The sequence below is a fragment of the Lissotriton helveticus genome, chromosome 7 (assembly GCF_964261635.1).
Source record: "Lissotriton helveticus chromosome 7, aLisHel1.1, whole genome shotgun sequence".
Lineage (NCBI taxonomy): Eukaryota > Metazoa > Chordata > Amphibia > Caudata > Salamandridae > Lissotriton > Lissotriton helveticus.
Genome location: NC_136068.1, coordinates 1441893587 through 1441905858, shown reverse-complemented (window position 1 = coordinate 1441905858; position 12272 = coordinate 1441893587).

Here is a 12272-nt window from a genome sequence, read left to right as displayed (position 1 = left end):
TGCTGCTAAACTCCAAAGGGTGAATATTGATGGCAAATACTAGACTGTTTTGACTGTGTGCTTATTGAACAAGGGCTTGAGGAATGACAAAGGACGTGACTGTATTTTCTCACTGCAGCGCTATGAGATACTCACAGGGTGCTGGGTACTTCTCACGCTTACCCCCTGCAGACCCCACGTTCCTTAGAGGATTTTCCTAAATTATCATTGCCCAATCTGAATCCTGGTGCCTTAATAAATCAACCGCCTGTCCTTATGGCGATCGCCTCCACACATTGTCGTAGTCTTTACACTCTCCCCCTTCGCTCCAAACTGCCCCGTCAGGCATTCGACTTTGAATAACACACACACCTTAGAATGGAGCCAATGCACCTTTAACAACTGAGGACTGGTCGGAAGCTGGGTGCCCTGCACGACCCCCGAAATTCAATTCCTACTCCTTGACAGGTTTACCCTGCTGCATATGCACTAGGATATAGAGACAGGGATCCTGCGTCTGAACTCTAATGGGGTGCTACCACTGATGGGTGGTCACTTAATATATCACCTAGCACTCCCTGCTCCACCGAGATATCCTCACACAGTTTCAATGCGTTGCCTCACAGATATCACCAATGACTCAATATGCTGCCTCAGTTAGTTTAGACTCACGGGAACTAGTGTTCACTGCACCCTCTGTTCACTCTGTTCCACTTGGATCTCACTCTGTTCCTCTTGGATCTCCTCACACTGCTTCAATACACCTTTTCAGTTCTATTTTCCGCTGGGCCAGAGGTGTTACACACCCTCACTGATCCTCTCAAATATTTCAAACGGCTCAATCAGTTGCCGCTGTTAAATTTCTCTCACAGGAATTAAGGTTCGCTAAACCCCAATACCTCGGGTGTGTCCTCACACCTATCACACGCTGTCACCAACTCCTTTCACTAATCACTTCACGCTGGATTCCGTTGTACACTCCTCCCAGTGTTTCCACTGCTGACACTCACCCTTCTCTCGTGCGTCGCACGCTCCGCCTCAGATAAATCCGCTTCACAGAAATAGCAATGCGACTATTTCCTTGCTCTGCACCCTTTCTGCTCCCACAGCTTCCACGGCTCACCTCTTGGCCTGGTACGAATCCCTCAGGTGCAGACCGGTCTTGATTCCCTGCGCCTTCACCTCTGGGCGGCGGAGTCCTTCGTCTATTTCTCGCTTGCAGAACAGGAACTTCCTGTAGTCAACCTTGCGGTTCCTTAACGCCAGAGCACTGTTCCATTCTCTCCCGATTGTATACCGCCCCTCCCTCCGTGAAAGGCAAGCACCACTCAATGCCGTATTTAAACTTTTACAAAGGAGATTTATTCTGCTGACAGCTTTTTTTTTTTTCTTGAGCATAAAAAGATTCTCTGCTCAGCCTCGGCTCCCGGACGATCCGGTCTGGGTAGAGCCTGCCCCCTTTAATCACCAGGACGGCTAGGTAAGAGGGCGCTGCTTCAGTCGAATTCCGTTTTCGACCCCTCAGACATCGCAGGCAAGGTATGCCTGCACAGCGCTGCCCCCAGCAGTCACGCTCCCAACCAACAGCAAACGAGCCTCCTCACTTGCTCCCCTCCAGAGTCAGCTTTCACTGTTGTGGGAAATCCGTGTTTCGCTGCCTGACCATTCCTTCACCGTCACTTCACAACCAGCTGTCCCGACTCTTCTTGCGCTATGCTGCTTAATCCTCCACGGAACGCTCCCAGGGAGCTCTGGTTACCAGATCCACAGACGTATGTCAGACCGCAATTGAGGAAGGAACGTTCCTCTGCTCCACACGGCACCCTCTCACATTCACAGAGGCTTCACACCCGACTTCCTTTTCTTTACTTAGTCGAGAAATTTCACGTCCCCCCACGGGAACACCTCGATGACACAGCCTGGGTTACCGGTTTGCTCCACACGGTACCCTCTCGCCTTCACCGAGGCTTCACACCCGACTTCCTTTTCCTTACTTAGTCGAGAAATTTCACGTCCCCCCACGGGAACACCTCGATGACACAGCCTGGGTTACCGGTTTGTCCGTTGTCCTGTGATCCGCTAATCAAATGGTGAGTACTTCATCTATGTTCAAAATTCCGCACAAGCATCAACTTTTCCAGGGAGGAAAGCACCCAGCCGACCCTGGCTCAGCTCCTCGTCCTCGTCGCCAAGAAATGTAGTAAAGAACCACTACATTTAAGGGTTTCCAAGTACAACTTTATTCTGTCATAGGTAACGGGTGCTTCCAGCTTGGCGGCAGCAGCTCATCTCAACATTCTAACCCACACTCCAGGATGTGGGGTGGTTCATACCAAGAGGCCGGGGAGGAGAGGGGTGGACGGGGAGAGAGAGAAGGAAAGAAAGATTACAACACACTCCTTTACCGAAAATGCTGTTGGATCTGCCTTCATGCTTTGCTGTATTTCTTCAGCCTTGAGAGAACCAGAAGGAGGGAAGAAAATCAGAACGGAAATAAGAAATACCTATCTGATCCCTGATCTTCATCCGAGTGGAAACCAAAGAAAGAGATACAGCAGAAATGAGTGGTTGTTCACTGCCACCTACTGGATATTATTTTGTGAGCAGCCAGAGTTGTCGAGTTCATCGACACACACGATCATCATTTTAGATGGCACCAATGTGAGCTTTATAAATGTTTTGACAACTCCCTGTACTACGATGGTTCGCCGGCAGCTGCAGCCATGAGGATTTTCCACCCCGGTGAGCTGATACATATACATATCGAGTCCGGGCGTGTGTGAACCAAGATCGTTTTTTACACTCCTGTTAACGGCACATTGTGTCTTTCAGAGACATTTGTGGGGCAATATTAATCAGAGAGAGAGGTTCGGGCTCGATCTGCAGCATTTAAAATTCGTGTTTATTTAAAAAAGAGCATCAACTTTACTTCTACCAACAGACTTTCATAACCGACATTCTGCTTTTAAATTACATATTGAGCGCATGGCACTTACCTTGTTTTGTTCTTTGCGCAGTGTCTCTGTCCTCCAATCTTCTCTGTGTCACTGCAGCTGCTGGGTAAACTTTATAGTATTCCTCAGCTGTGAGGCACCCTACTCACCGTCAAAAAACGTGCCACAATCTTAAGTTTAAGACACCGGATATTTGTCTATGTTTAAACACCGCGCTCATTGGATAATTTTTTAACTACGCAAAGTGCGCCTCATTTCAGCGACGCGCACACTAAACAAATAATTAAGTCCAACTTTCTCTTTATTCAGCGATGCTCACGCTATATTCATTCACCCATTTTGGCAATTTAAGTTCAAGTCCTGTTTGCCTCATAAGTACTTCTCCATACTTTCTTGCCTTCTATTTCTTAGTTCAGGATTTAACTTCAATTAGATACCGGTGACATTTTACAAGGAATATGTTCAGCCCATGTTCCTGTGCACAATATTTTCCTGTTTTCAGACCATGGCGTCTACTTTATTTATTTTGATTTATTGTTTTTTGGGGGTCTTTATTTCTACTTTTCTATGGTTGGCACGTCATTTTATAGAAGTCTATTTGTACACGGGAGTACGTTTATTTTATTCCTTACAGCATTTCTCTTTATGTATTTTCCATACGCTTGATTCTTCTAGTATCCTGTTTTAAGATACATTTGTATTAGCAGGCTGACGTATTAATAGGAAGTATGGGTTTTTGCATGTTTAATATCTAAAGTTAAAATGTTATTTGAGCATGCTAAAGGTAACGGTTCTATTGTTTTAGTGGTCATATCCATTGCTATTAATATGATTGATTTTTGGGAAGCTTCATGAATTGAAATATTTGTTTGTTAGCCCGTGTTCTTCCGTTTTGGAATGAATACATATCTTACAATTAATTAAGATATTTCCTATTGGATTTCTGACCTTTAGTACATGATATTAATTTAATTCACAGTACTATGCGTTCGCATATTATCATGTGACTTTCCACCTTTACTTAAAATGTTTGCCTGTGGATTCGTCACCTACACATTTTAGTGTATGATGTTTTACTTTAAATTGTAGTGCTATGAGATAGTATTCCAGGATGTGACTTTCCTCTTTTACTTAAATTACTATCGTGGTTTAGTCACCTACATGATTCCTACTGTTATTTAATTTACAGTACTTGGTACACACATTTCTTCGTTGGAATTGTTATTAAGTTAGGTATGTTTTGCAGTTTCTATTAGCTATTATTTTCTATAGGTGTTTGTCACTTTCATATGGTATCTGTGAGTGACTTACTACCTATAGATTTACTTTAATGAGATTACCCCTTGTGTTTTTCATTTTAGCCATCCCTTTAATTGAAATTGTTGACATCTGTTACCATCACCATACTGGTCTGGCCAACTAATGTGTTCTGTTGGTGGCATAGAATTCAATTTCTTGTACTCTGATTGAAAACTTTGGTGCGAAATTTATGTTTTGAGACAATAATTTTACATTTGCATTTTTTATTTGATTTGAAAAGGGGTAAAAGGTGGTAATATGTTATGTAATTCTTTGTTTATTTGTATTGGATACATTTATGGATTTATTCTAAGTTCCAATTTGCTATGCTTGTATTATTAATTTGTTTGCGTTCTTTAAGGGGGAAGGTGGTGTGGTATCTTGGTTTGGGTGCTATGTACCTTCCCCGCTTACCTGTCTTGGTGCTCAGCCAGTGTGGATGAATAGTGGAATGTTGGTATGTGTGATGTAACGTAGAATGTGGTGGATGCCTAGTGAATGGATGTCAGTTGAGCAATTGGGCTGAGCAGCCAGTGAGCTGCTCCTGGTGGGGCTTTTCTATATTCAGTACTTAAGACCTGATCCATTATTTAATCCTGTACTGAAGATTCAATAAACCTACTTAATTATCATATCGGCTACTTCTATACTTATTACATGGGTGTAAAAGTGGTGGCTGTGTGTTGTGTCACGAGCAAGCCCGCTTGACAGAAGGGGAGCTGGGAGGAAGCTCTCCCCTAAGAAAATGCTTTGAAAAAATAGCAAACGGTGCAATTTAAAGAACATTTTATAATGCAAGAAGATTTCTAAAGTCATTGGGAATGTGTAGTCTTCAAATTATTAAACACATTAAAAACGGTGCCATATCCTATTACAGTCCTGCTTCTACACATGCCGTCCACTTTGCTGCCTGCAATATTTTTAAATGGCAGGGTTCAAAATAAATGCCCAGTGGAGGTCACCCTTGATTTAGCAAGGCATAGTTTTCTCATAATGCTGCCAGGTAAATGGAAGTAGCTGGAATGTAATTGCGGTGCTATAGGCACTTGAATCTTAATCAGCAGCGCTGCTGCTCTCACATGCACTGGGATGTTGCATTCAGAGTGAAAAACAATCAGCAATCAAGTACGAATGTATGACGTTACAACGCATGCTTTTACCACGCATGCTGTTACAACGCAGGTTTTACTACGCATACCATTACAACGCATTACACTTGGGGGTGCTGGATAGTGAATAGTTTAATTTACTATTCCAACTCCAGTCCCCGTGGATAGTAGGGAAGGTGTTGGATAGTAAATTAAACTTATTCCCTATCCTAGAGCGCCCCCCAGTGTAATGCGTTGTAATGGTATGCGTAGTAAAACCTGCGTTGTAACAGCACTGTGTGGTAAAAGTTTCGTTGTAATGGTTGTAAACCATCAAGTACTCTCTCTCGCATTGTACTTCAAGCGGCATGGATTAGAATGCACATGAGACCGTAACAGTTGCGCTAAGTTTGCCAAATAATCTTCATAAATAATTTCACAAATACCTTTCAGATGTCGCTTTACATAGCTGCTTTTTGTAGTTTTCACTCACTTTTGAAGAATGCTTCGGTGGGTTTTGAGCCGTAGATCCGTCTCCGACACTCGATCGTCGACAAATTAGTGTTGAAGAGTAGGACAACATAAAACGTTTCACTCGAAAGGTGTTTCTTCAACAGTTTATTGATGTAACCAAGAAGTAAAATAGTGAAGAACCCACAAAGACCAGGGAAAGCTACAAGTGAAGCTGCTGTCCTGTCGAGCACCCAAATCGAATGATCAACTGGACAACAGCAACACTATGGAGATATAATTGGAACACTACACAAAACTCTATAGGAACATAAAGTATTAAGGGGATACACTGGAAAAAAACTGTGGCTAATTGGTAATATAAGAAAACCCTTAAAACCACTACTAATTAGGCATGACATTTTTGGCGCCGTTGCTTTTGTGACAAGGAATAGCATCGTTTTCCCTTTTCGTTGCAGTGCTTATTTTCCAGAAGGAAGTTAACCCCATGCCCATGGCTGCCTCAGCTCTTTGACAACTAAGACTCACTTTACACCACGGCTACATGTATTTAAAGTGTATTATTCCTTCAGCCTCATTTTACGCTCAAGGTTAAGTAGTGGTAATATATAGCAAGCTTTGGAAGTATTAAAATAACTATTTCTTCTACATGTACGCTGTTCCGAGAATAGTCTGCACGGCGTCCTTAGCAGCAAAGTCAGATTGGCACTGCATAGTCCATGGTGAGTGCCCCAGGGGCACCTGAAACTTATGGTGGATGTTCCCCGGCAGGTGGCCCAGGGGCACCTGAATGTTATGGCATGGAAAGCGTCTCTTGCAAGATCGCGCGTCCCCGGCAAGTAACATGGAAGAGCAGGGAATATGATTGTACATCAAGGACGGTGACTCATGAGCACTCTAAGGATCCTTTAATTGAATACTCATGCAGAACTTGGTGTTCTTATGGGGTTATTGCACTACATAAATAAAACACATAGAAACCTGGGGGTCTAAAACAGGAGTCAACCAAGTACTCTAAGCTAATAAGACTGGGAGCCACATGGAGTGTGCAAGGTGCAACCATACAGTCCTAGACCAAGTAGGCAACCCAGCGCATCACACCACTCGCAACAGTAGGTGAAACCCAATGTCCAGGGATGGATTCCCATCAAAGTCTTGTAAGTGATCAAATGTTATCATCTGGTCATCCAGTGGTTGGGCTAGTGTGTCTCTTGATCACTGAGACTGCTTCTAGACCCACCATGTAGGACTGGGATCAAAGCCCACAATTGCCCGTAGACCATGCGTGTGATCACCAAGTGGGACCAAGTGCAGTGCAAAACAAAAGAAGTGAGTGTAGTGTAGGAATTAAAAGTAGAATAAAGAACTAACAGCGAAAACCTTTAATAGCTGTAAGCCTTTTTCTGATTAAAAACATAGAACAGCGCAAAAAAGCAGCGTCAACAAATAACCGCTTGTGGGGCCGACATGTTTCTGCCAAAACGGGGGACAACCTCCCAAGGCTTTCTTCAGGGCCTCTGTTCTCATAAAAGTTTATGCTACTGCTGGTGCGTGCTACAAAAATAAGTAACCATATAAACTGTGACTAAAGCAAACCATAAAGGATATGTGTTTCTATTCCTCCATGCCAAATGGTGTATTATTCACCTACAAAAAATAGCAAAAATGGTGTAAATGCATAGGGTCACACTACTTGTAAATTTATCAGAAAATTTAAAATAACAAGAACAAATTCCTTACTCACCCATAATGGCAGGGGATATTACCTCACCTCGCCTGGACCAAGCTCAGGGTGAAGGAGGCCACGCTCTACAAGGGTAAGGGAAAAAGGATGCTCACTTTGAGGGAAAAGGGGTGACACTACCCCTCTCCACAATCAAAGGGTACCTCTCTAATATCCTACCCTCAGAGCCCCTTAAAAACATCAGCTCATCAGTAGGCTCACCCACCACACTCTGATTAAACAACTAGCTCATTCAGTCAATCCTGTGTCTACCTACAAACCTTAGGTTAGTAAAAATAATGCTATTACTCAAGACCTGCTCCTCCTTACCTCTCCGTCGTTGCCTCAGGCAGGTCCTAAGGTTGGGGGAGGCAACGATTGAGAGGCGGAGGCAATCTTATAGAGGGCATGGCAGTTGACTCCATTGCCTGTTTATCCAATCGGCTCAGAACAAGAGAAGGCCTCTGGCCAATCATGGTATTTGTATTACGAATGCTCTTTCTTACATTTAGTAATCCCAGTGGATAGTGAAAAAGTACAAGACCACACACACCCATTAATGCGAGGTTGTTTGGAATACATACTGAAAGATGCCTGGAACCAAGGAACCACTCATCAGGAAGTCGTGTTCGTGTTCGTAGTATCGCGGGATGATGTATCAGCATCCCGCGAGTGTAAAAGAACTACAGAATCGCGTCACCATAATCGATTCTGTAGTCACGCCGCATGGAGAAATGTAAAGTCCCCTGTACCGTCAGCAGGTAATTTAAGTTAGTTGCGGAGTAAAGAGGGGGTTTATCGTAACTCAAATGAATAAAAAACCCTTCGCATCTAGAATGAGGGAATTAACTGCTCTACCTAGCGGAATCACACAAGTGGCGTGATCTCGCGGGAACACATGGAATAGCAAGAGCTGTAGTTCTACATAATCACGGGGACAAATAGACCAGCGCAAAGTGGCTGTCACAGTACGTACTGATAAATGCCTCTAAGAGGGTAGTATCGGTATGTTTACAGAAAACGAGCAGTGGGTTAATAAACCCCTTTGACTCACTAGGTATACAGGGTGATATAAGCCCTAGGAAAATTGATAATGCATACATTCTTATGCCATACAGTCGGTGCCAGTCTGCTGCTTATTGGGAGAATCCTAAATGGCTTTTATCACGTAATGGTAGTATGTGGATCAGATCAACTACAGTTTTAAAAAAAAAAATTTGAAAAATTATTGAAAAAAATTTCTCTATAAGGGTGCTAGTGGTTCAAACAATGTATATGAAGGCTCATCACTGGCCTTTAAATAGTAATACCAGATTATTAGAATATTGTACTGTAGACAGAACCATTGGATGGTGCGTAATTCACTGACCGTGGGTTCCTAAACTAGTAAATGCTTGAAAGCAAATTAACTTAGTTACTTTGACATGGATCCATATATCTCTATAAATGTGCTTTCTATTGCTGGAGGTAGTAGATCATGTAAAGGTATATAGGGCTCAATTCACTATCCTCTATCATGAGTAGTGGATAATTCACAGCATAGTCCAGGGTATTTCATCGTTCAAACCCCGGGTGTCTGAGGATAATTTAAAGATCCATTTTTGTCCCCTAACAAACAGGTACTTTGAAACGTCACTAATGTAAGAGGGTATGAAGGGCTTCTCCAGAACCGTCCAAGTGAAATCTGTTTCACTGTGATTCTGCTCAATGAAATGTTTGGTGAGTTTTGAGACGCTCTTTTTACATCTGAACGCACTTTTGTGCTCTAACATCCTCGTCCGTATCTTTCTCGTGGTCATGCCTACGTATTTTGCTAGGCAAGGGCAGGTAAGCAAATAGATCAGTTGTGAGCTATTGCAATTTGAGAAACTCTTCAAAACCCATGGGCGATCTGTTCCTACATCAATCTGGGTAATCTTCGATGTCTGTGGACAAACCGAACAATTCGATTACTGCTGCCGAGTCCCAGAGTGTCCCTATCGCTCTCTTGGGAGTTTCTCCCGGTCGAGTGTGTATCAACCGGTCCCTCAGACTACTAGACCTTTTGAATGCAAAGAGGAGTTGTTCACTCTTGTCGTTTCCACTGTTGAGAACCTTCCAATGGTGTCTCACAATGCGTTGGAACTGGTTTGATTTAGTGTTGAACGTAGTCACTAATGTTAACCGATCCAAAGGGGGCTTAGCTGCTGGTATCTCTAAGAGTGCTTCTCGATGGCTGTTCGCCGCCCTCTTCCAAGAACGTCTGATCAATTTCTTAGGGTAGTGTCTTGCTAGTAACTGATTTGAGAGCCTTTCAGCGTGTTTATTGAAGGTCTCAGATGTAGAACAGTTACGCCGCACTCGTAAGAATTGCCCATAAGGCAAATTATCCCTCAGAGCTTTGGGGTGCTGGCTTTCATAGAGCAGCAAAGAGTTTCTGGCCATCGATTTTCTATATAGCTCAGTTTCTAGGCCTGTTGGGGTCACGTAGATAGAAAGATCTAGAAAGGATATTTTCTCCTTGCCGCATTCAACCGTGAATCTCAGGATCTGATTGCGTGTATTAAGCCATTGGTGGAACAATACAATAGACTCATTGTCACCTCTCTACACTACGAGGATGTCATCTATGTAGCGTTTCCACCATTGGATGTGTGGTCTGAAGGGATTCGTGATGGTAAGCACCTGTTCCTGTTCAAAGACATGAACGTACAGGTTCGCCAAGCTGGGAGCGAAAATGCTTCCCATGCTGGTCCCTGAGGCCTGCAGGTATATGGTGTTTTCATATTTGAAGAAGTTCTCTTTCATGGCAATCCTTGCCAGGGCCATGATAAAGGGGACAGGTGTTATTGACTCCAGATTTGCCCCCTCCAGGGTGGATGTGATGGTCTCAAGCGTCTCATCCTGGGGAATAGAGGTGTAGAGGGACTCTACATCAATTGAGACAAGATGGTCTGTGTCAACATTGAAGTCTATCTCAGGAATCACCCTTAGGATATCTTTAGTATCCTTTAAGTATGTTGGCATGGTCTGCACCAAGGGTCTGAGAAAGAAGTCCACAAAAGCCGAAAGGGGCTCGAGAAGAGACCCCATACCAGATATTATAGGTCTGCCCGGAGGGGGTCGTTGGGCCTTGTGGAGTTTCGGCAATGTATAAAAGTAAGGTATAGTAGGACTCTGAGCTTGTAGGAACTGTGCCTCACGGGTCATAATCCACCCCTCATTGAGTGCTTCTTCCACCAAGTTTTTAATTTCATGTGTTAGTCTGTCTGTGGGATCAGTGCTCAATGGGATGTAGGAGTTGGTATCTCCCAGTTGGCGAAGACATTCAGCTCTATACAATGTGGTATCCTGCACCACTATAGATCCACCCTTGTCAGCTGGCTTAATTGTGATAAGGGGGTCTTGAGCCAGATTCTGTAGGGCTTGCTCTTCTAATCTGGAAAGGTTTTTGAACGCACTGATTGGTGTCTGCCACAGTCTCTCCACATCATCTTTAACGACCCTCTCAAAGGTTGCTACTTGGGGCAGTATAGAATGTGCTGGAGGAAAAAAGGATGATTTGGTCCTCAGTCCAGTGTTCTCATCATGTGTCAATCCATGTAAAAGTAACTAAGTTTATTTGCTTTCAAGCATTTACTAGTTTAGGAACCCACGGTCAGTGAATTACGCACCATCTAATGGTTCTGTCTACAGTACAATATTCTAATAATCTGGTATTCCTATTTAAAGGCCAGTGATGAGCCTTCATATACATTGTTTGAACCACTAGCACCCTTATAGAGAAATTCTTTTCAATAATTTTTCAATTTTTTTTTTTCAAACTGTAGTTGATCTGATCCACACACTACCATTACGTGATAAAAGCCATTTAGGATTCTCCCAATAAGCAGCAGACTGGCACCGACTGTATGGCATAAGAATGTATGCATTATCAATTTTCCTAGGGCTTATATCACCCTGTATTCCTAGTGAGTCAAAGGGGTTTATTAACCCACTGCTCGTTTTCTGTAAACATACCGATACTACACTCTTGGAGGCATTTATCAGTACGTACTGTGACAGCCACTTTGCGCTGGTCTATTTGTCCCCGTGATTATGTAGAACTACAGCTCTTGCTATGGTGACATCATTTTGCAGTTCCATGTGTTCCCGCGAGATCACGCCACTTGTGTGATTCCGCTAGGTAGAGCAGTTCATTCCCTCATTCTAGATGCGAAGGGTTATTTATTCATTTGAGTTACGATAACCCCCCTCTTTACTCCGCAACTAACTTAAATTACCTGCTGACGGTACAGGGGGCTTTACATTTCTCCGTGCGGCGTGACTACAGAATCGATTATGGTGACGCGATTCTGTAGTTCTTTTACACTCGCGGGATGCTGATACATCATCCCGCGATACTACGAACACGACTTTCTGATGAGTGGTTCCTTGGTTCTAGGCATCTTTCAGTATGTATTCCAAACAACCTCGCATTAATGGGTGTGTGTGGTCTTGTACTTTTTCACTATCCACTGGGATTACTAAATGTAAGAAAGAGCATTCGTAATACAAATACCATGATTGGCCAGAGGCCTTCTCTTGTTCTGAGCCGATTGGATAAACAGGCAATGGAGTCAACTGCCATGCCCTCTATAAGATAGCCTCCGCCTCTCAATCATTGCCTCCCCCAACCTTAGGACCCGCCTGAGGCAATGACGGAGAGGTAAGGAGGAGCAGGTCTTGGGTAATAGCATTAGTTTTACTAACCTAAGGTTTTTAGGTAGACACAGGATT